The following is a 24,246-nucleotide window of genomic DNA, read 5'->3' on the forward strand; positions in this document are numbered from 1 at the left end:
AGCAATTTAAATTTACTGTCATTTGTGACAGCTTTGTCAGTTCTTCTCAAAAAGCAATGCTCATGGAAGACCTGGAGATTGGTCTTGCTGATGTAACTTGGGGACCTAGAGCAGTAGGAAGTGGAGGGCACGTCTGCAGTGGACAGACTATAGCAGTCATTAATGTAGGCCGAGTAAAAGCAAAAGTCTTAGGTTGGGTGGAATATTTTAGGTTTTTAAACAAAACCTTAAAATGGGATTAAGTTTAGAAAAGGTCATCAATATTGCATAGAAGTTATAATATTTGAAAATGCTTTTAAAGTATTTATTGTTATTGTTCAAAACAGAACACATAGAGGTAAAAGAAAAAGAATCATATTCGACTTTTTTATGCAAGAAAGACTGTATTGTCTCTCAAGATTAATCTAAACAGACATCATCACTCCAAATACTAAGAATAAAATATCATAGCTGTCTTTGAAACACAACTTCCACGTTACTTGTTTATTAACAAGCTTTCAATAAATTTTAAGACAAGATTATGTTTTATCTACTGTGTTATGAATTGAACAAAAAGAACACAGGTATTTCTGAAATTTATTAGTATTTTTCATGGAATATATTGAACTTATCAAGGGCATTAATCATATTAATCTGAAAGCTGATAATGTTGGGCTGTTAATCACTGAAAAGACAGCTTTAAATCAGTTCTATAAAAATGTGACTGTAGAGACAAAATATTTTTTTTTTAAGATTTTATTTACTTACTTATTAGAGAGAGAGAGAGTACAAGCAGGGGGAACGACAGGCAGAGAGAAAGAGAAGCAGGCTGTCCGCTGAACAAGGAGCCTGATCCCAGGGTCTTGGGATCATGACCTGAGCCAAAGGCAGATCCTTAACCAACCAGCCATCCTGAGAAAAACTATTTTCAACTTTCTTTCAAAATAACATTTGCTAGGAATTTTATTGAGGTAAATGCAAGGGAAATAAAATGGTTTTGATGCCCAGTATATATAAATCAGTCCTTTACTATAGGGGGTTGGCTTGAGGGCAAATGCTGCCTGCTTGTTTTTGTAAATAAAGATTTATTGGAACACGCTCTCCCTATTTATTTACATACTGTCTTTGGCTTATAAGGGAAGAATTGAATATTTGTGACAGGAACGTATGACCCACGAAGCCTAAACAATTTATCATCTGGCCCTTTACAGAAAGGATTTTTCCCACCTTGCATTAGCATATAGACCATTTTCTAGAAACTTCTGTGTGCAGGTTTGCATTGCCACTAATATTGTAAATTTGGGACACAAAAAATGCTCCGTTGTACACAGAAAGTGCCCCCAGATATATCCTGATGCAGATGGATTTGAAATGCTAGCAATATTATCATATACATTTATCTTGTTTTAAATGATACGTAGAGCTGTATATTCATTCTATTAAGAAATATTTTATTAATTTTAGATAATCAAAATACATTGATCTGCAATATTTCAAAAACTTTTTCTAATAAAATAGATTTGCAAACTGAAAAGCACATTACAATGAAATTAATATCTACCCCAGATTTGAGGATAACTTTCCAAAGTATCACATTCAAGGGTTTATGTCTGTTCTTCTAAGTATACAATACACGCATACACACAGAATATTAAAATTTCTTCATTCTGAAATCCTGACTTGAAAATTCCAACCCATGAAAACTGAGGCATGTAGGTGCACCTGGGGTTCTCAGACGGTTAAGCCGTTGCCTTCAGCTCGGGTCATGATCCTAGGGTCCTGGGACAGAGTCCCATGTTGGGCTCCCTGCTCAGTGGGGAGTTTGCTTATCCCCTCGGCTCATGATCTCTCTCTCTCTCAAATAAATAAATAACATCTTAAAAAAAGAAAATTGGGGCATGCAAATGTTCTAAAATATGGGTGATATGTTTTGCTCTAAAATACAATTCCTCAAAAAACTAAATAGTAAGGAGAAATTTTTGCATTTTTACATGCAATGATTTTAAAAGAATCTAAAGGCATTCTGTGATAATAAAACAATTTTTGCTGTTTTATTTTTTTAATTAGAGAGAGAGTGAACGAGTGAGTATGGCAGTGGGGAGTGAGGGCAGAGGGAAAGGGAGAAATAGAATCTTCAGCTAAATTCCCACTGAGCATTGGAGCCCAGTGCAGGGCTTGATCTCAGCACCCTGAACTGAAATCAAGAGTCAGACCCTTAACTGACTGGATGCCCCTACTAATTTCTAAAAATCAGGAAAAAAGATCAGGAGAGGGGAAAATCAAAGGAAATGGAATGGCCTAATCTAATACCTGATAAGAAGTGAACAGATGGAAAGGAGATGGTCCAAGATAGCTCTTTACTGGGCTCTTCTCTCCATTACTTTCCTCATTATTCATCAATTAGTGTAACCTCACTCAGAACCGAGCATGGTCAGAAGTCTCCTACTCCCCGTTCATTGTGCCTTTCCAGGCTGACTTCCTCTGTGTTTTATGTGCCAGAGAGCTTATCACAGTGCTTGACCCTGTGCTGGAACTTTCTAGAATAATTCACTTCTGCAACCCCGAAGTGCTTCCTGACCCAGGAGAGCTGCAATGGACCTCTAACCAGAGGCAGCTTTTATCACCTCTGCTTGGGTGACAACTTGGTCAAGTAGAGGTCATGTGGCAGAATTTCTTTTGGGGGGAATTCAGACAACCAGCTGCAGGGAGCCCTCAAACCTTGGGGTTTTGTTTAGATTATCTGGACACAGAGGCAAGCTTGCGTGCAGAACCACAAGTCTCTGGAGGCATTGGAGATAGAAGCTGACATGTCGGCAGAAGTCAAAGGTAGATAACAAGCAGGAACTCTGTAGCGACAGCTACAGACAGACACACACTCACACACCCTCACATACAGATATGCACACACACACACACACACACACACACACACACACACACACCCATTAGTCCTGGCAGACGGGAGAGAGATTAGTGAGAAAAATGGCCATAGGGCATTCTCTATAAAGAAATGAAAAATGATCAGCTCACATTTCTTTATTCCTTCCTCTTTCTTCTGTGCTGGTTCAACATTTTTGCTATTCTCACTTTTGACATCCCCTGCTCCTGGTGGGGCTCAGTCCTTCTCCCTGTGACTGGGCACTGGATGGAGAGACTTGCTCTGATCAATAGAATATGGTAGAGGTGCCGGTGGGTGGCTTCTTCTTCTTCGTCTTTTTTTTTTTTTCTTTTTAATTTTATTTATTTATTTGAGAGAGAGAGAAAAAGCCCTAGAAGGGGGAGGGTCCAAGGGAGAAGCAGGCTCCCTGGCGAGCTGGGAGGCTGACTCGGCTGGAGCCCGGGACTCCAGGATCATGACCCAAGCTGAAGGCAGTCGCCCAACCAACTGAGCCACCCAGGCGCCCGGTGGGTGTCTTCTGAGACAGGGTCACAGAGCAGGTGCTGTGGCTTCCTCCAAGCCCTGTCTCGGATTGCTTGTTGAGGGGGAATCTGCCGTCATGCTGCGGGGCTTCAAGCGCTAGCGTGAAGAGGCCGCCCATGTGGCAAAGAAGAGGGACCTCCAGCCAACAGCCAAGGGAAGACCTCCTTGATTGTGGAAACTCCAGCTCCGGCTAAGCCTTCAGACGCTGCAGCCCCCTTGAAAGACGCCGAGCCAGAACCACCCAGATTTGTCCGTCCCGGACTCCTGACACTCAGACACTGGACGGGACCCCTTCTCCTCCCTCTCCTTTCTCTTTGCCTCTGGACTCATTCCCCCCACGCCCTCCACAACAATTATTTCCTAGTTACCCCTGTCATTACAACTTAGATCCACTTGCCCTCTTTCCTCTTCATAAAGTGTACCGTGAGAGAGCGGAAGATCTGGGAAGGAGGATCCGGCTAAACGTTGCCACCAAATAAAAAATGCATTTTAATTTAGATTATAAGTGATGAATTATTTTTACTACCCGTGCTGCTGAAGGGAGAACGCTGAGTGATTAACTTTTAAAAATGTATCCATCTTCATGTTTGCAATTTATTAAATGGCCACTTTCTGGAATGTGGAATAATCGTGTTTTATTTTACCACAGACTTAGGGCTTCAAACAACACATATTTATTATCTTACAATTCTGCAAAGCCTGAAGTCTAAAATAGATCAGCAGGGTGGTGCTCCTGGAGGCTCTAAGAGAACTTCCTTGTCTTTTTTAACTCCTTTTGTTTTTTTTTTTTAAGATTTTATTTATTGATTTGAGAGAGACAGTACAAGCAGGAGTGGGGGGAAGGGGCAGAAGAAGAGTGGGGGGAGGGGCAGAGAGGGGGAGGGCAAAGGGAGAGTGGGAGGAGGGGGAGGGGGCAGAGGGATAGTGGAGGGGTGGGGCAGAGGCAGAGGGAGAGGCAGATTCCCTACTGAGCAGGAAGCCCAGACAGGGGGCTTGATCCCAGAACCCGAGATCATGACTCTGCTGAAGGCAGAGCCCTGTCTTTTTTTACTTCCTTTTTTTTTTTTTTTTTTTAAAGATATATTTATTTATTTGACAGAGAGAGAGAGAGAGAGAGAGAGATCGAGATCACAAGCAGGCAGAGAGAGGGGGGAAGCAGGCTCTCCACTGAGCAGAGAGCCCTATGTGGGGCTCGATCCCAGGAGCCTGAGATCATGACCTGAGCTGAAGGCAGAGACTTAACCCACTGAGCCACCCAGGCGCCCCTCTTTTTTGACTTCTAAAGGCTTGCCCACGCTTTGTCTTGAGGACCATCTCACCCTGACCTCAGCAACCATTATCATTATTCCCTTTCTGGACTCTGATGCCCCTGCCTCCCTGCTGTAAGGATACTTGTGATCTCACTGATCCTACCTGGGTAATCCAGGATAATCTCTCCATCTCAAGATCCTTTCATCCCTCTGCAAAGCCCCTTTTACTATCTAAGATAGCATTCACAGACTCTGAGAATTAAGACACGGATTCCTTTAGGGAGCCAATATTCAATACCATACAACCTGTTAAAAATACTGCTATGCTTCAAATAAAATTAAACATCTTATTATAGCTTCATGGTCAGGCATTCCCCTACATCTCCAGATTCATCTTGAATCATTCATTCATTTATTCACTCCATGCATAGGAAGGATCTAGGTCCCAGGCTCTGTTTGATGCTGTGGTTACATTACTGAATAAAACAAAAAGTTCTTTATCCTCAGGGTTCTTCCATTGTTGTAGTAGTCCTTCTACTGTAGCCAAAATGGCCATATTTCTTCTCCTTGAACATATAAGCTCATCTGTAGTTCAGATCTCTTAGATTTACTGCCCTCTTAGCCTGGAACATTCTTCTCTAGACCTTTCCAAGGCTGATTGTTATTTCTGCTCACATGTACCTTACATATGCAAAACTCAGAGAGGTTTTCTGGATCATTCTAAACTACTTCCCTAGACAACTTGCTATCAGATAGGAGTATTTTAATTTTCCTATTGTCCATTATTTCTTATTATTTGATCTTCTGCCCTTTGCTCACTGTTCTTCCCCACAAAAAGGTCCCAGCCAAGACATGAAAGCAAGGAGTCTGAATGTTCATAATATATAGAGCACATATAGCACACAGAATATGGTCTGACACATAGCAGGTGCTCACCAAACAGGTGCTAAATAAACACAAGACTCAATAACTAGACGCTCGACCCTTATAAGATGACATGTGCTCCAAGCATTGTACACTCCTTAAGTACTACAGTGCAGCAAAATGAAGTCATGAGTTAAAGAAATAAAGTAGCAGACGTTACAAGTAATAAATCCAAATGAGAATACAAAATGTTACTTCAATGAGATTATAACCCTTGACTCTACGGAAATTCTACTTTTAGCTAGTAAAGAAAAATTTATATCACTAGAAAACATTAGTCAATTTAGCACTAGAAGGCTTATCTCTAATGCTTCATCTGGGCAATTATCTTCTATGACCTTCCTGATAATTCTAAATTAGCCAAGGTAGTACTAAAATTCCAATTTGTGGAAAAAATGGAATACACTCAGTTGACAGTGGTATTTATTATCCATGATAACTACTTCATTTATTCTTATCTGAAAGTAACATAAAGAAGGTTTAGTATTTTGGTCGATGGTCACTAGCAAATTTCAATTTACCCCATGAAAATATGCTAATTTCTTTGAGATTAAAATCTCCAATAAAATTGTTTTATAGCCTCTTTCCTTTAATTATATGTATTCAATAGCTTTCCCTTACAGTATAAGATTATTACTGCTCCAAATAAAATTTTGACAGTAGGTTCAGTTGAGAAGACATTTAAATAACTAATTATGTATACTAAATATATTTAAAATATAGTTTATTTTTATTTCAAGCACAGGGTGGCTCTTTTCCTTGAGGTTATCCATATTCATGAGCAGTAATTGGTTTATTAAAATTTCTTTAATAAAATCTTAATTACTTTCATTGGATCCCTTACTCTATTTTAATCGAAGGTAATTGTGGGGGGTTTTTTTCTTCCTAAAAGAGGTACAGGATATCCTTAAAAAAAACTCAGTTTGATAAAAAATGTATTTTAATAATCTTAAGTCGTAAATCATGACAAAAGCAAACATTGCATGTGGCTATGCAAGTCTTTCCTGTGACCCCTCATTTGCTTTTAATTTTTAGACCTAAAACATAATCCCTAAATATGGGTATGGCTCAAACCAAAGACAAACTGTACTGAATTCTTTTTCAATAAATGCTTTAAACATTTTTAATTCATCAGCTAATTAAAAATTAACTTCATGTATTTGTGAATATTTATTTTCAAATGAATCCGTCATTCATCTTATTCTGAGAGTGAAAATTTTATGCACCTGGAGAAGGGAGAGAAGACAGAAGAATGGGGGCAAATGAGTTCTGGACTTCCTCTATCACCACCTGTTCACACTAGGAGTCCTGGGTGTGTGGAGGGTGGCTGATTGAAATCCGGAGGCCCATGACACCGTGTCTACACTTGTTCTATGCTGTGTGCATGAGTGTGTGCGTGTGTGTGTGTGTCTGTGTGTGTGTGTGCATGTGTGCACGCAGGTACCTATGTGTGTGCATCTGAGTCTTTGGGGACATCATAGAAACACTTACAACTATTCCTGTCTTGACCTTCAATGTGTGGTTCTGAATTAGGACTGTCTTGAAAGTCCTCCCAGATGGTATATGGGGTAGTCTCAACAAGATTTGCATACCACCCTCATTTAATATTTTTAAAAATGAAACCACTGACCTTAAGTCAATGATAAACTTTACCAAAATGTTGCTATAACAACAGGTAGTTCAAAGTAAAAAAAGCAACTAGCGAGACTACATCACACTAAAAAGCTTCTGCACAGCACAAAAAGAAAAGGAAAAAAAATAAAGGCCACTAAGGAATGGGTGTAAATATTTGCAAACCATATATCAAGCCAGGGGGTATAGCCAAAGTATGTAAGAAACCCCTACAACTCAGTAACAAAAAATAATTTGAATATATATGGGCAGAGGAACAAAATAGATATTTTTCAAAAGAAGACATCCAATGGCCAACAGGTACATGAAAAGATACTTGACATGACTCTTCAAGTCAAAATCACAGTGTGAGCTCACCTCATACCTGTTAGAATGGCTAGTATCAAAAAGACAAGAGGTAAGGGTTGGTGAAGATGTGGAGAAGAGGGAACCCTTATTCACAGCTGGGGGGAATGTAAATTAGTGGGGTCATTATGGAAGACAGTATGGAGGGTCCTCAAATGGTTAAAAATAGAAATACCATAGTATCCAGCAATCCCATTTCTGGGTACATATCCAAAAGAAATGAAAACAGGATACAGAAAAGATATCTATACTTCCCTTTTTTTATTTTTATTTTTTAAAAGATTTTACTTATTTATCTGATAGGGAGGGAGAGAGATCACAAGTAGTAGAGAGGCAGGCAGAGGGGGTGGGGGAGGCAGGCTCCCTGCTGAGCAGAGAGCCCAATGAGGGGCTCAATCCCAGGGCCCTGAGATCATGACCTGAGCTGAAGGCAGAGGCTGAATTCACTGAGCCACCCAGGCGCCCCTACATTTCTCTCTTTATTGCAGCATTGCTCACAATAGCCGCGATATAAAAACAACCGTAGCCTCTGTCAGTGGATGAATGGATAAAGAAGATGGGGCATATATATATGGAATATTACGTGGCCACAGGAAAGAAGGTGATCCTGCCATTTGTGACAACATGGATGGACTTTGAGAACATTATGTGAAATGAAATAAGCCAGAGAAAGACAAATATCCCATGATATCACATGTAGAATCTAAAAAGCCACACTTACAAAAACAGAGTAGAATGGTAATCATCAGGAACTGGGAGGTGGGAGAATGAAGATATTGTTTAAGGGCATAAAAAGGCAGCGAGCAAATAAGTAAGTTCTGGGGATCTGATACACAGCTTTGTGATCATACACAGCAATACTGTATTATAAACTTTAAAGTTGCTAAGAGATTAGCGCGCTCTCTCTCTCTTTTTTTGAAGATTTTATTTGCTTATTTGACAGAGAGAGAGCACAAGCAGGGGGAGCAGCAGCACAGTGAGAGAGAGAAGCAGACTTCCTGCAGAGCAGGGAGCCCCATGTGGGGCTTGATCTCAGGACCCTGGGATTATGACCTGAGCCGAAGGCAAACACCTAACCGACTGAGCCACCCATGTAAGGGACTAGATTTTAACTGTTCCCACCACAAAAGAGAAATGATAGTTATGTCCCATGACAGGTGCGTTAGCTAACACTAAGGTAGTAATGCTGTTACAATATATAAATGTATCTAATCAACACCTTATGCACTTTAAACTTACACAATGCATTATGTGAATTATGTCTCAAAAACAATAAAAATTATTTTTTTAAAATGTGCTATGTGAATGCTACCTTGGGAAGAGTAATTTGAGGAAGTGGATGTGACAGTCATTCTGTTATGCGTGTGGAAAAGTGTTTTAAAACACATGTAATAAAGGTGGTTGTAACAGTACTATAGAGAAGAATTTAAACACTTAGTGTCACACATCATAGGAAATCTTCTAAGTACTTGTATATATTATTGTTTTGGGAAATTAGGATTGGATGCTGGATAGTGTGACAGAACCTTTGTGGATTTTATCAATGGAATTTCAGTATTTCTGGGATCTACATGGGCAAAAAAAATTCTTTGTCAAGATTGGAGGCTTTGTCTTCCTTTTTTTTTTTTTTTTTTAAGATTTTGTTTATTTATTTGACAGACAGAGACCACAAGTAGGCAGAGAGGCAGGCAGAGAGAGAGAGAGGAGGGAGCAGGCTCCCCGCTAAGCAGAGAGTCCAATGCGGGGCTCGATCCCAGGACCCAGGGACCATGCCCCAAGCCGAAGGTAGAGGCTTTAACCCACTGAGCCACCCAGGCGCCCCGGAAGCTTTTTCTTACTTTTGCACACCTTCCCCCAAGAGCAATCCATTTTTTGATGCTAAGTGATTCCTACCACCTAATTTATAAAGAACTTAAATTTAGGCCATGAAAAATGATTTTAAAAATTAAAAGAAGATGGGTAATTCCTTAGGCCAAAACTCCTTAGGTTTTCTTTCCAGAGTTCCAGGAGTTGGCTGGCCAGAAAAATGACCTCTGAGTTCTCCTCTTTAATATTCCAGGAGAAGAAACTGCAGTGACCACAGTGCTTAGGTGAAGGTTAATCCTTTCAGAATTCAACTCACCCAATCTTTCTGAGTTGAGAGGTGGTATGGAGATGGGAGAGTGCTGCAGAGGCTCGAAACGGTGTGGGGGGAGTAGGCAGAAGAACTGGATTGTCAGACTCAATAACCATCAACTGTCACCCTACGATTGCCACTGACGGCTTCTAGCTCCAATACAGAATTCTTTTTAAAAGCATCCCACGTGAGTTAAATGCTGAGAATCAAGCAGAATTATTCTTGCTTATTTTCAAAATAGGAACAGCATTTGGTTAACTCCAGAATGGATGAAGAGTGAGCTGTTTCTCATATTAGCAAGTAAATCAGATCTGCTTTTACAAAGGAGACAAATTCTGGTTTGAGTGGGTTAACATTAACATCTGCCAGAGCCCTGCTGAGAGGTTCTAATTCCTGAAGTTCTAAAACAATCCGGTTATTGACAAAGCCATGGATGTTGAGGTGCTGTCTTGTTCCAAAACTAAAATGTTCCCAGGAGCACTCTGCTGTTCAAATTTGAGCACCAGCGGTGCACACTTACCCCACTATAGATTAGTACAGGCAAGAGGCCCATATTCATTTAAATTTTTTTATGAATAATTTAAGAAATGATCTTCACTGGTTTCAGAGCAACTAATTTTGATGAAGACAAGGCAGTTTTATAGTCAAAAGATGGGGACTTTTTTTGAAGAAAGAATCAAAACTTTGGTGTGTCTGTGAATCTCTTTCCATTTCAAGTTGAATGCTGTAGATCTAAGTTTTTGGAATTACAGTAAATGTTTACAATAAAGGAATAACCAGTCAGATTTGAGTCACAGAAATGAGGCTTATCTTCAGCTGAGGCAAGGCAGTGCAACTCGTGTCTAAGAAGGTAGAGCTCTTCCCACGGTATTTTATTTTTTTTTAAAGATTTTATTTATTTGACAGAGAGAGATCCCAAGGAGGCAGAGAGGCAGGCAGAGAGAGAGGAGGAAGCAGGCTCCCTGCTGAGCAGAGAGCCCGATGCGGGACTCAATCCCAGGACCCTGAGATCATGACCTGAGCCGAAGTTAGCGGCTTAACCCACTGAGCCACCCAGGCGCCCTTCCCACGGTATTTTAATTTTAAGTAAATTTCAGTTGAAAATAATTTGGAGGTGAAGGGTACCAAAATATTCCATCCCCAAATACAGTTCATTGGCATATGGATAATTTTGAGCCAAAGACCACTGAGCACCAACCACCAGGTAGAAAAAACTCTCCAGTCTGCACAAGTCGTCCTTTTGTAAAGGAAATTTACATTTATGAAGGAAATTTCCATTTGTCAAGATGTCTCCCTCTTTCGTACCAGGAAGAGGAGGACTCTTAAGGACTCTTACTAATGAAGAAAGCACCAACTTAAATCAGTAAACAAACATAAGCATGCAACCTTGTTTGACCATACTCTACTTAATCACCTTTCCATAACTTCTCTCCCCCTCCCTGAAGCCCCAAGCCCTTTTTCCTTTGTTTAGCCGATGCTCTATAAGCACAAGCTCTAACCACCTCTTTGAGCTACCCATCACTGGGTGCTCCCGCATGCATGTGCCCTATGCGTGTTAAGAGACTTCTGTTTTCCTCTGGCTAATCTGTCTTCTGCCTGTATAAATGACAGGACCTCTGCTTGAGAACCTAAGAGAGTTAGAGGGAAAAAAGATATATTTTCCTCCTCTCCAGGATGTCAACGTCTGTTAGTTACAACCTGTGAAAGTCATGGGTTCATGCTAGAACACAGCCTTTTGTAAATGAACCACAGAATTCTTTATTGTTCAATTCCCAAGAGATGAAGAGTTAGGAATATAAAATTGGGCTTGCTTGAAACTAGAGTCTCCCTCAATGACCTTGGGTAAGCCAGACCTTGAAAACAATGTCACCAAAGTAGCCATGCTGAGTTTTACAATCTCTGGAACCTGGCCCTGGGCCTCCTTTTCTAAAAATGACTGCAGTTAAAGAATATGTCCTTTTATCTGACAACTGTCATAGTCTTCTGTGTAGTAATAAAGATGATTTCTTATACTTTGGTTGTGTAGTTTTGTATAGTCCAAATCACACGTATTAAAGTAAGTTAAGTTTGCCTTCGCCTCTTTCAAAAATGATTGAGGAAGGGAGGGAGGGAGGAAGTGAGAAAAAAGATGGGGATCAGAGAGGGAGAGGAAGAGAAACATTCAGAGACAATCAGCTCCATGAGATAATGATTTTTAAGAATGTGGGAGGTGAAAGCACCCTAATTTCGGGCCCTGGGTTAAATGATATGGAGACAGACTAATCCAACTGCTTGCTCCAGAAAACATCTGCCTCTGGAATTCAGACTGTAAACTTATCAGCTTGCTTATCAAAAATAATAGTTTGCTTATCAAAACTCATTTCATGACCCCTGTCTCCCCACGCCACCAGTCCAGAGCCATTATGTTATAAACTCTGCCCAATCCCAGTTATTTCCAACCTGGGAATACCCAGTTTAAAAACACCCAGCCAAGGACTACGGCCTTATAAATAGGCTCCCTAATTTTCCTCTCACAAGATAGTATTCTCCGGTACTATAGTAAATCCAATAAACTTAGCTTTTCTTGATCTATAGGATTTTCTGGTGGTCTTTGGAGGAGATGACAGTTGGCAAACCACGCATATTACTCAAAATGAGTAGTTAAGCTAATTTCATCTTTAGTAAACACAGAGCCTGGCAAATTCCTGAACCTGCAGGGTATCCACTGACCATAAGGTCATGACTTTATTTGTGTGGATGACCATGGGTATTATGCTTTATTTGTGTGGATGACCATGGGTATTTTACCTGTATTAAGTACTATAACCTATAAGTTACAAAGCCCTACATGTTTCTTGGTAAGTCCCCAGGTTGCCATTCTAAACGCTCTGGTCTTAGAGTTAGTAGGCAAATATGAGCTCATAGAACCTTGCACAAAGATAAGGATGGCTATCTCCTTGAGGTTTCCTTTATTACACTAGAGGCAGCAAGCATATCCTCCCCACTCCTCCTGCCAGGAGTCAGAAAAAGACTCAAACTGAATTGTGGGAGCATCCTTAGCTAAGAACCCCTGCAAAGAAGATACCTAGGGGCACTCTTCTATATGGGGCCGTTTTAAAGTGCAGCCTTGGTTCCTATGGTTCTCACCAAGAAGCTGCCTTGATGAAAACTGGTGGCAGAGTGAGAAGAACAGGAGTTGGGAATCATACTGGAGGTTTAATTCAGCTTTCACATCATCGGGATTAAAGAGAGCTCAGTTCCCAGTGGGCTACTGAATGAAAGAATATGGAATGAATGACATTATCAAGTCATGATGATGTTCACGTACAGGGATCTCAGATTTTCAGAGTGTGACTGAACCCGGCATCCAAAATAAAAGCACAATGAGAAAAAAAAAAAAAGAAAAGAAAAAAGAAAGAAAGAAAGAAAGAAAGAAAGAAAGAAAAATAGCCAAATATACCTAACAGTTTTGAGTTCTTGTTATACACCAGAATTTTTGCTATCATCTTGCATGTATTAATTCATGTAAACCTTCGACACTTTCCATTTTACAGATGAAGAAACTGAGACACAGAGCGGTGAATCGCTCATCTAACGGCCTTGCCCATGGAGGTGAAAGTGAAGGTCAGCAGTCTGGCCATGATGCACAGGAACAATCAGACAGATGTCAGGCACGTCAGTCTGCTACTTGAAATTGGAGAGAGGAGAAGTGGTTTGCAGTCCTTTGAAGCACGACACACATGAACACAAGAGAATGTTTAGCCTTTCATCTTCCACCAGTTTCTTTTTAGCCTCGGGTCATGTAGCTTGAGAAATTTTAAGAAGTCATTTGGGCTCATAGAATGAAGAATATTCCACTTTGAAACAACTTTTACAAATGATTTCTCTAGCAAACCTTAGTTCTGTTGACCTCTACTAAAAATTTGCAGCTATAATCGTCCACGGAGAAAATACTGAACAAAACCCAGACTGAGATGAAGGGCAGTTTTAAAACAAATCCTTTCTGTATCTACTGCACTAATTTTAAAACAAGGTCTTATTTTCCATTAAATCAAAACTATTTCATACTGCTGCCCCATCATAACAATACCAATGGTAATCACAAGTCCTCATTTACTGAACCATTACCATGTCACATGCATTGTTTTATTAATTCCTTACCCCAATCCTGGGAGAGAGGTATTGCTATTGATTTCATTTTACAGGTTCATAACTCAAGATTTAAGAGGTTACAAAACTCTCCCAAGGACAGGTAACACACAAGAGAGAAAGAGCTAGGATATAAATATAGGCTCTCATTGTCCAAATTATCTTGCCTTTTAGAGATACTCTATTCTGGGGTTATTTTTCATGGAAAATATGATGACAGTGGATAAGAACATTAAGACTCAACTATTATCTCTGCTGACCATTCTCAGATTTGTATTTCTGAGTTGCATTTCTAGAACTCCATATAAATACCATCTGTAATTTGTTACTGCATATTTTCCTCCAAACATATTTCCTTCCCCCTCATAGTCCCCATGCTAATCTTCTACCCAAATTAGAGATTTGGGGAAACTTTCATTTCCTTGTGCCATTTCTATGATTTTAATTTTTCAGCAGATATTCTGTGAACGCTTATGAAAACAAAAGACTGCTACGCATGCTGGGTAATATACTGTGAATGAAGCAGAGTCTACTTGGGGAGAGAGGAGAGAGAAAGCATGCCTTTGTCCAGGGAAAAGTGAAACTCACATGACTGGGTTGTGTATGATAAAATCCACCAACGGTCAGAAAAGATGTACCACGAGAATTCATGTAACAAGAGATCACCAAGGGAAGGGATCTCAGAAGTCTAACCCGGAAGAGGGGAGGGTCTTTGGTTGGCCCTTGAAGGAGGAGAATAATTAGACATGGAATAGGGGTGAGGCGGCCAAGGATCCAGAAAGAGAGAGAGAGCACAAAGACTTATAGGAATGAAGATAGTCTTAATGTCCACAGGATCAGCTGTATAGTAGATGCCCACTAGTGAGTTAATTGAGTAAAAAAAAAAAAAAATGCATTTCTCAACAGTCAGAAGGAAATATCATTTGGGCAATCATCATCTTACACCAGAATGGTAGTTTTCCTATCCACCATGGAAAAATACGAATGTGTAGGCACCATCTCTAGGGATTCTGGTGTAAGTGGTCTAAGTGGGCCCTTGCCACTAGCATTTTTAATTTAATTTTTTTTTTTTTTTTTTTTTTTTTTTGTTAGACTAGCAAGGTGAAGAACCAGTAGAAGTTACCACATTTCAGCTATGGAGAACTTCACTGAATTCATCAATATCACCTTCTTGCACTGTGACTTCTTTGTGAAGAACCCAGAAAAACTACCTGTTTTGACAGAAGGGAGTGATTAGTGAGCTCCTGACGTCAGATTTTGTGCTCTGATGTCATCATGACCCAACTACTTCACTCAGTCCTTTAGTTGTTCATTGATTTGATCATTCATCTGTTCAATAAATAGAATATTCTTTGTCTAGCAGAACACTTTCAAGCCTTAGAGAGAGTAAGCCAGCCCAGAATTCAATTCCACAAATCCTTGGTGATTTTGGTGAAACTCCTCTGCACAGCTGGGCAGAGAGTAGGCAAAGGGGCAGGGGTCTCAGGTCTCGAAGGAACTTTCATGGGACTGCTGAGATCAGGACAGCAAATCTCTCATAAAAATTAAATCAGGCAGAGAGAACAGCCTAATTAGAAAGTACAAGAAAGGTCTGCAGGGCCAGATAGGGTGAGGGGTGGTGGAATAGACACATTACTTGTTCCTTCTGTGCTTAGCGGGATTTTCAGCAAGGAAGAACTTAAAACTTCAAGAGTGGGTCGTAGACACTATGCTTTAGCCTCAAGGGAACCTCTTGTGCTTTTGTTTCTAGGTTTCTTAAGAAAACTGATGTTCAATTATGAATTCAAGGCATTCGATTTTTCCAGTTTCCTACCAACTCTCATTGCTTTTTTTTTTTTTTTTAAGGTTTTATTTATCAATTTGATATACAGAGAAAGACAGCAGGAGCACAAGCAGGGGAGCGGCAGAGGGAGAGAGGGAAGCAGGCTCCCCAGTGAGCAGGGAGCCCTAAGCAGGGATCAATACCAGGGCTGAGATCATGACTTGAGCTGAAGGCAGACGCTTAAGCGATTAAGTCCCTCAGGCACCCCTATCATTGCTCTTAAAAAACAAAACAACCCCCCCCCCCCAACCCAACTGTGCCCCTGGGCTGAGTGTTCTAGGCACCCAAGCCCTCTGGCTTGCAGCTGGGTTCAGCCAAAGGCAGAATTGCTGGTAGAGCGCGAGGAGCGAGTACTGGGATGTGTCTGCTCCCCTGCTCCCCATCCTCACGTATGCCCATAGGGCTGAGGCCTTTTGTGGGTACAGCACCCCATCTCCATGGCTCCAGACTGCTGGAAATACTGCTTCCTCTTCACTGCTTCCACCAGTGATAGTCACTAGCTGCCTGGCCACCCGTGGCTTGGTCCCTTGGCTCGTCCACACCTTGGAAAAAAGGACCTTCATTAAATTCTCTCCAGTATCCTAGCTGAGTGTGTCTTACATGTCCTGCTGGAACCCTGATTAAAGTGGGTGAGCAGGGGACACAGCCTAAGAAGGGCCTCAGATGCCTTGGCCAGAAATTTCTGTTTGATAAAGTGCAGTGGGGTAACCATCACAACATATTTTATTATGTTTCATTCCTTCCTGGAGCATCCACGGCGCTAAAAAAGAAAGTATCAGACACATTTCCAACTAGTTACAAAGAGAGCTTTAAAAACAACAACAACAACAAAACTTTTCCTAAATTAAGAGGATATTTACATAACCTACAATAAACCATTTTAAAGCGCACCAATCCACACCATTGTACATTTACTAGAATGTGCAACCATCTCCCCTCCTCTAGTTCCAAAATATTTCCATCACCCCAAAAAGGGTGATTGGTTTTTAAAGATACCATTCCGGTGGAATGAGGGAAGAAGTGAGCTGACGGGGGAGAAGACCAGCGGTCTGCAGAGAGGGAGGTAACCATGCATGACACAGAGCCTTTGGCCCGGCTAGATGGACTGGAGGGGCTGGCTGGAGGGCTGGGGCAGAAATCGGGGATTGCACTTTGGGATGTGCTGACTTTGAGATGCCAGTTAGCCAGTGGCAATGTCAAGAGGCAGCTGGATGCTCGAGTCTGGGCACAGGAGAGAGAGAAAGACAGAGAGAGCGAGAGCAAGAGCGAGCGAGAGAGATTTAGAGCCCTCTGCATTTAGAGGGCCTTCAGAGCTGCGGGACGGGATGAAGTCACAGCAACAGAATTCCAATAAAAACCCAAAAGCCCAGGGCTGGACCTTCAAGAGTCTGATGCTGAAGGCGGATTGGCATAAAGAAGAAAAGTGCTATAAAAATTTTAGCTGCACAAACTGTTTACCTTGAGAAACAGGGCTCCTCTTCAGTCTGGGCTGACACCTTCCTGTTAGTCCCTGAAGTTTGTTTGTTTGTTTGTTTGTTTATATCACGGGTAATCAGAAAGGTTAAGTTCTCCTTTTCTTATGCACATTCACGAAATGCCTCCTTGCGGTTCTCATTTAAAAGCATCTGTTTTAGGCCCATCAAGGGGTTGATTGAGGACAAAGGAAAAGGAGTTATGGCTGATGTTACAGGCTGTATTCAGGGACTATAAGCAGAATGAACAAAAGGAGGGGATGAAATCACTTATTTTAGGTATTTCTGGAATCAAAGCAGCAGCAACAGAACCAGAGCGGGGGCAAAGCATGCAGGATGGCAAAGCCTCTATTATGATTGCAATGTAAAGTGTAATAGGATTTTCAGAAAACAATTTAGGAAAAGTGACAATCTTGCTTATTTAAATGCTAGGTGACATTCAGCATTGCTCCTTCAGGTAAAATTACAAAATTGATAAAATGACTTTTACAGAGATTATTGAATATGCGGAACACATGTAATGCATTTATCTGTTGACTAACCCTCAGGTTAGTATAAAAACTACATTGTTTCCTGAGAACTGAAGGCGACTTTTACTTAGTCATTATGCCAAAAGTGTGGAATTTGTAGGTTTGACTTCAAACCATATTTTACAATGCATCTGTTTTGGGTTTTTTTTGACATTAACAATTGCTCTGTGTAGATACAGAGTTAAAAAAAAAAAAACTCCCTTTCAAATTATATAGTTAATTTTTATCAAATTTTAAGTTTCCCTAAATGTCTGTTCTGGTGTATATTTGAAAATTCCCTGAGATGCTAATAGTATTATTTTTTTCTGATTATAAAATTAACACGTGATAACCTTAAAATCTTCAGTCTGTCTAAAAGGAACAAAAAAGTTAAAAAAAAAAGGAAAAAATAAATCCACCCAAAGAACACGTTTTTGTACATCTCTCTAGGCTTACCATACACTGATGTGTGTCATTTTACAGAAACAGACCCACAGCATACTTGTTTAATTTGCTTTCGGCATTCAACAGATGCTAAGGGTATTTTTTGATCTCAACAAATATCTAGCCACATCTTAATTTTTAATGTGTGGTCATGTTCTGTTTGATGAACTATTTTATCCAGTCTTGGACTGATATATATTTAGGTTGTATCTAATTGTTTTGCCAGCATCAGCTCTTACTGGGTGCCAGAGAATGTTTTAAATGCTTTCCATTAATTTATTTGCTCTGGATGTCTTCAGTATAAATTCCTAAAACTTGAATTGCTGGCTAAGGAGTCTGCATTTTTAATATTGAGGCACATTGCCAAAATGTTTTCCAGGAAGAACTCATGACTTTCATCAACAAGATGGTTTTGTGGTCCCCAGCCAAGGCTGCTCGCCATCTTTGGAGACTGAATGCCAAACATGGTGCCTCCTTCCCATTGGCATTCCTTTTAATTAAACTTCTTTTTGTGAGCATATTAGCTGCTTGCCTGTTGTTTTCTGAAATGCCAGTTCATATTTTTTGTTATTATTTTATTCCCCAGTTGGGTCATGCATGGGAATAAACAGATAATAAAGCTACTAAAAGTTGCCAAGTTAGGAAGACCCTAAAGAATTCAGAAGTTATCTGAACCAGTACTGATGCCTACAAGCATCTACGCTTTTTGTGACTCTTTGTCTGCTGACACCTACATTCCACTTTTAATGACGTCTTCTAATTAATTTGTTTCCTAGGACTAATCTTGTCTTTTAAAATCCAGGTGACAGTTGTCTTTACTATTTCCCACCTTTACCTGTTCTCTTGGTAGGAGCAAACTTAAGCAATTATAAACAGAGTGTATATAAAGGTTTTGGAAACCTGTAGACAGACATATATACATTGTTGACAATGGATACTAACATTTACACAGTTTCAAAGGCAAACTCTGTTCCCTGTTGCCAGAGTCTGAGAGCATAAAGCTCTATCCGTCCACTTCAGTAAGTATATCCATCCCACTGTGTTTGTTGATTGAGGGCAGTAACATGGATAGGGTTAAAGAGCAGGATAAACTCACTCAAGGCATGAGCTCCTACTTATCTATCTAGTAATTTTCACCCCTCTCTCCAACCACACTACTGCAAAAGCCCAGTTTCCTTAGCTTGCAATAATGGGAACTCATCTGAACTGGATTCTGTTTTCATGATTCTGAAGCATTATTTCCAGTCTGAAACACCGTAATACCCTACCTGTTCTCACCACTTTTGTTTATCCTAAACCAGGCTATTTATTCCAATCCATCGTGTCATTGCTGTCAGATTAATGTTCCCACCCCACAGTAGGGATCATGTCCTACTCAACAACCATTTGTTTCTCCCCATAACCAACAGCTAGCTATAAGAACAAATGACACCACTGAGAGCAAATGACATAATCAAAGACTAAGTTAGTAGAATCCGCTGATAAGTTTTTCAAATAAGTTTGTTATATAACTCTTACTAAGAGAAAGGATAATAATATTAAAGTATAACTTCTCTTCTGGGTCTGAGCTAATGAGGTCTGGGCACCCATTCCTCTGGCTGAATATTATAAACTGACGGACTTTGTAACACCTATAAAAATGCTATATTATATCCCGTAGCTAACCTCAACAAATTCCAAAACACTTCAATTTTCAGTGAGGACTATTCAAGTTGAAGTTAGGGTTCCAAGCAGACAGTGGGTTGTAGATATTCTGTACCTTACACTTAAGGGAAATTCTTGTGCTTTTGTTCCTAAGTGTCTAAATAGGAAAACTGATATTCAATTAAAAACTAAAGGTATTTGATCTTTGGGTTCTTACCAATTCTATATCTACAACATTGTGATACCCAACGAGCTATCTATAGTCAGGACTCACACTGTTATTTTAAAAAATAGAAAAAAATTCTTGGTTTACTCAAGAATCTAAGGCACTATTTATTTGAGACTCTAGAGTTTCTCAATAGAAAAATTCAATCAAAACATATCTACCCATGTGTGTAGAAAATAAATGTACAAGTAATTATGACAGCTTTTACCTATCAACTCATAGAGAGTAGAAAAAAAAATATTTAGGGGGAGTAAGAGTTTGAGGGGCATCATTTCTTTTGGTCTTGTTTGGAGCTATTAGATCTATGATATGCCTTCATTAAGTGACATACAATTAATTATTAGGTAGAAATGCTTATATCTTCCATTAAAATTCTGAAAAATATCTTGCAAAAACAATCTTTGTGATCTTTGATATTGAGTTGTTCTTTATGGCAATAATTAGCGCTGTCAATGATTCCTTTAGTTGAGTTATCATTTGTGATGAGAGTACACATTAGTTGAAAAGTATCTTCAACTCGGGTATAGGAAAATATGTATCAGTTAATTTAAAAATTCTGTTGTTTATATCAGATAAATGCAGATAAGGTAACATCAATTCTTGGTAGCTACTGGTATGATGGTAGTGAAGGTGTCAATGGTGGCGGAAGTGGTGATGCTGGTGATGATGTTGGTGATGACGGTGGTGGTAGAAATGGTAGAGGTGGCGGAATGGCAGTGTTTGTAGAGGTGAAGGTAATAAAGGAGAAAAGGAAGAGTTGAAAAAGAAAAAAAGAAAATGGCCTTGAATTCAAGATAGGTTCCTACTGTTGGAGAAGGAAAAGTGATCCTTCTTTGCCTATTCTGAGCCTTGCAATCCCGTTCTGGCATCTGCACGGCAATGTTAACACCTGCCCCCAGGACAACTCACATAAGCTCTCGTTATGAAATCGGAGATGGATGAGCAGTCAGTGAACAGGCACGTCAGCCGCTGTTGTCATCCTCTCTCTCAGTAAGCAGAAAGGGAACGCGGCAATGGTCGCTAGCTGCCTGTCTGAGTAGGTGTGAGGTCTGGATATTATATAGGCAGCTCAATAAATAAGAGGGAAACTGGAACAGAGTTTCTCACAGCTTAATCCAGGAGAAATTTACTGAACTTCGTCTATGTGCTGGGTTGAGCATCACCATGACAGAGATGACCATGACACTGTCCCTGCCCTTGATGAGCTTATGGGTGAATATTCGTGGTAGAGGGAGTTGACACCCAATCTCTGTTACATAGCGTGAATGGGAAATCTGCCATATTGATGCTGGAGGGGGAGTATGATTAATATGCCGGCTGCTGAAAGATGTACCAATAAAATGAAGGGGAGAGCAAATGAAGAAGCCTAAAGTATTTGAAATGAGGGAAGTCAATACAGCCTAGAATTTTACTATTTTTAGAAGTGTCTGTAAAATTAGAAATTTATAGTATATAAAATTTTATCACTAAAATTTATTAGACCCAGAGGAATCATATTTAATCATTTCTACCTGGAGTTTACCAATTTTGGGTACAACAAAGATAAATACACTATAGGTCTTATATTTAAATTTATCTGCTAGAAAGATCTCTTTAAAAAGAAAGACCTATGTCTTACTTATCCTCTGAAACTCCAAAGCTACAACAGTTCATAGCTCAAAAATTCTTATTTTAAATTTCTTTTCATCGAGATGACATTTTATATTTATTTATTAATTATGGAGTTGGTGTATTTGGTAATAAGCCTTTTTTTATGGCTTAATTAAATTTTCTCATTCAGAAGGCCACATTTCCCTGCATGCTTAAATGTTTCAAGATAAATCACATAAATATTTCTTTTTAGAGATAAAAGCAGAGCAGTACATTATATTACCTAAGATAAGGCTATCACTTAAAATATGGGTTATGCCTTTAAATATATGTATTTCCATACAGAACACTGACAACCTATGATACCTCCAATTACTTTCATGAAGGGATTTTTATTAGAAGAGATGTCGTGTTTAGAAATCACACTCTGATCTTTAAATTTGAGCTCTGGGGACCTTTCACCTAGTTCACATCCTTTCATTAAAAGTTTAAAGTATTCCTCGAATAAGTAAGCCTGGATGACTTCTAACTTTACACACACACACACACACACACACACACACGCGCGCGCGCGCGCGCGCGTGCACGCACGCGCACACACAGTGTTGGAGAAAGCACATATCTGTATTCTAAATGGATTCTGTTTAAACCAGGAACAAGGAAACACTTTTGGCTTGGGACAGGTGATGTTAGTCCTTGGATGTTTCCCCCTCAACCCCATGTGGGGCCATGACTGTCCTTTTCACTTGCCAGGAATAATGAACTCAGTAAGGGTTCTGTTCTTAGAGGAAAAAATTCAGAACACTGACCTCGTTGGAAGGAAGGCTGAGCCTCGAGCACTGATTTTGTTACTAGCAAAGGAAGTAGGAAAATGTGAGCTGAACGTGTTACTTTGGTGATAGAATTATAGGTTAATTGTTAAAGCATTACAAGAAAAACAGATAATGGTTGAGAACTCACTTATAAATGTTACATCTTGAACCATAAATGATGCTCATGCATCTCCCGTATTGTAGTGTCTGCATCACAGTGCCCACAAGGAGGTGGGCTGGTTCCCAAGCCTCTAGTCCCTTCTCCGTCTTTACCTGAGAGCTCAGCCTGGGCAGCACCGCTGGCTGGAATCTGAGCTGATCCCTGCTTCCACGGCTGAGTTCAGACAGGACTGAGGACTCCCGGCAGCCCAGAGGTCTGGGGCTGGCGGAGGCTGGCAGGATGCGGGCCCGGGGTCCTGGGGAAGGCTCGAGCTCTGTGCACTGTGGGGATCTGGACTTATCTGGGCAGGTCAGAAGAGCTTGGCAGTGACTGACAGGTGGGGTGGGGAAGCCCTCCAGGAGAGAGCTGGTTTGAGTGAAAACCAGGTCCCATGAGCACAGCGCAGTGATGGGAAATACGGACTCGGGACCTGGATGGGAGCTGCTACTTGACTCTGTCTCCAGCCCAATGACATAGAAAGGCACAGAGGTAAAGAGGAAAAGGCTCTTTTTGTAATGCCCGGGGTATAAGAAGTGCTGTTGAGGGATTCCAGAACAACCCATAATGCAAAGGGCAGCGGGCCGTGCTTCTCTCTGGGTCGCACACTGCCTCCTAGCTCTAGCCTCCTGCGGGCTCAAGGCAGACACTTATGGCGGCACTCTGCCCAGCGAGCCGCAGGTGACACTGTGACAACCAGCAGAGCAGGACAGGCCATGCTCAGGGGAGCAGCGCTGGGTGACCAGCAGGGAAAGCTGCAAAATCCAGCTGGGGCACAGTGCAGGTTCCTGCCAAGTCAGTGTATCACGCAGATACACCAAAGGAAGCTGGGGACAGCAGTCCTTCTAACGCGGAACTGTGCCCGGGAGGGAGGCAGACGAGACTGTGTGAGGAATGGACGTGTGTGTACCAAACCCAGGGGCTACGTGCCTGTTGTGCATGTGTAAGCCCACCGGTATGCCAGTGAATGTTTGGGCCCACGTGCGTTCCACGGGAATACCTGCATGTGTACGCCACGCTCTTTTATTTACTGGAGGGGGAAGGTGGTTGGGAGACAGCTGGCATTTAAAGAGATTTACCTGCAGTCTCTTTATTTCCCCCATCTGTGCCCAGGAAATCTGATTCCTCCACAACCCACAACCCTCAAAACCGCGACAGGAAGGGATAGCCCTCCACTGACCACCCCTCAGCTCTTACTGCTGGTGATCTCTCGCAAGGATTCAGTGGTATTTGTAGAAAACAAGCAATGGCCAAAGAAGCTGGCGAGAGTTGGAGAGGAGAGACGATGCCAAGGGTAGCCGTGGGCCGGAGTCCTTGCAAATTTCACACGGCAGGCAGACTTTTGGTGGCCTAATGATTTTTTAAAAAGTAATTTGCATAGATATAGCTGTTTCCATAGCAACTCAGAGAGTGTTACATTTAGCAGAGCTACCTAGAGATGCTGAGACGACTCCCTGGAGGTTAAGGGACTTTTAATAAGACCCTGGTGGAGGTTCATCAGCAAACTGTACAGAGCAATTCCTTTCCTTTCACTGACGGTGTGCCTTCCTTAATCAGACTTGCTTGCTTGTGGGAGAGTGCCCATCCTGGGGTCACGTGATCATTTCTTCCTTTGCAATCCCATTTTCACTGGGTTCAAGTTATAAATACTTAGTTGGGCTCAATGTGAAGTTTATACATGACAATAAAATTTCACATCTGTGTTTGCACACTCCAATAGCTAAGTTAATAGCAAGGGCAGTTTTGCAGAAAATTATTAAATTGATAAACTGCTT

General features: G+C 40.8%; 1 protein-coding gene across 5 annotated transcripts in view; it reads right to left on the bottom strand.

The window, feature by feature from the left end:
* CTNND2 (catenin delta 2) overlaps window positions 1-24,246 on the bottom strand; it is a 907,536-nt gene that overhangs the window by 167,516 nt on the left and 715,774 nt on the right. The window lies entirely within an intron of this gene.

The sequence above is a fragment of the Mustela lutreola genome, chromosome 5 (assembly GCF_030435805.1).
Source record: "Mustela lutreola isolate mMusLut2 chromosome 5, mMusLut2.pri, whole genome shotgun sequence".
In the NCBI taxonomy this organism is placed as follows: Eukaryota; Metazoa; Chordata; class Mammalia; order Carnivora; family Mustelidae; genus Mustela; species Mustela lutreola.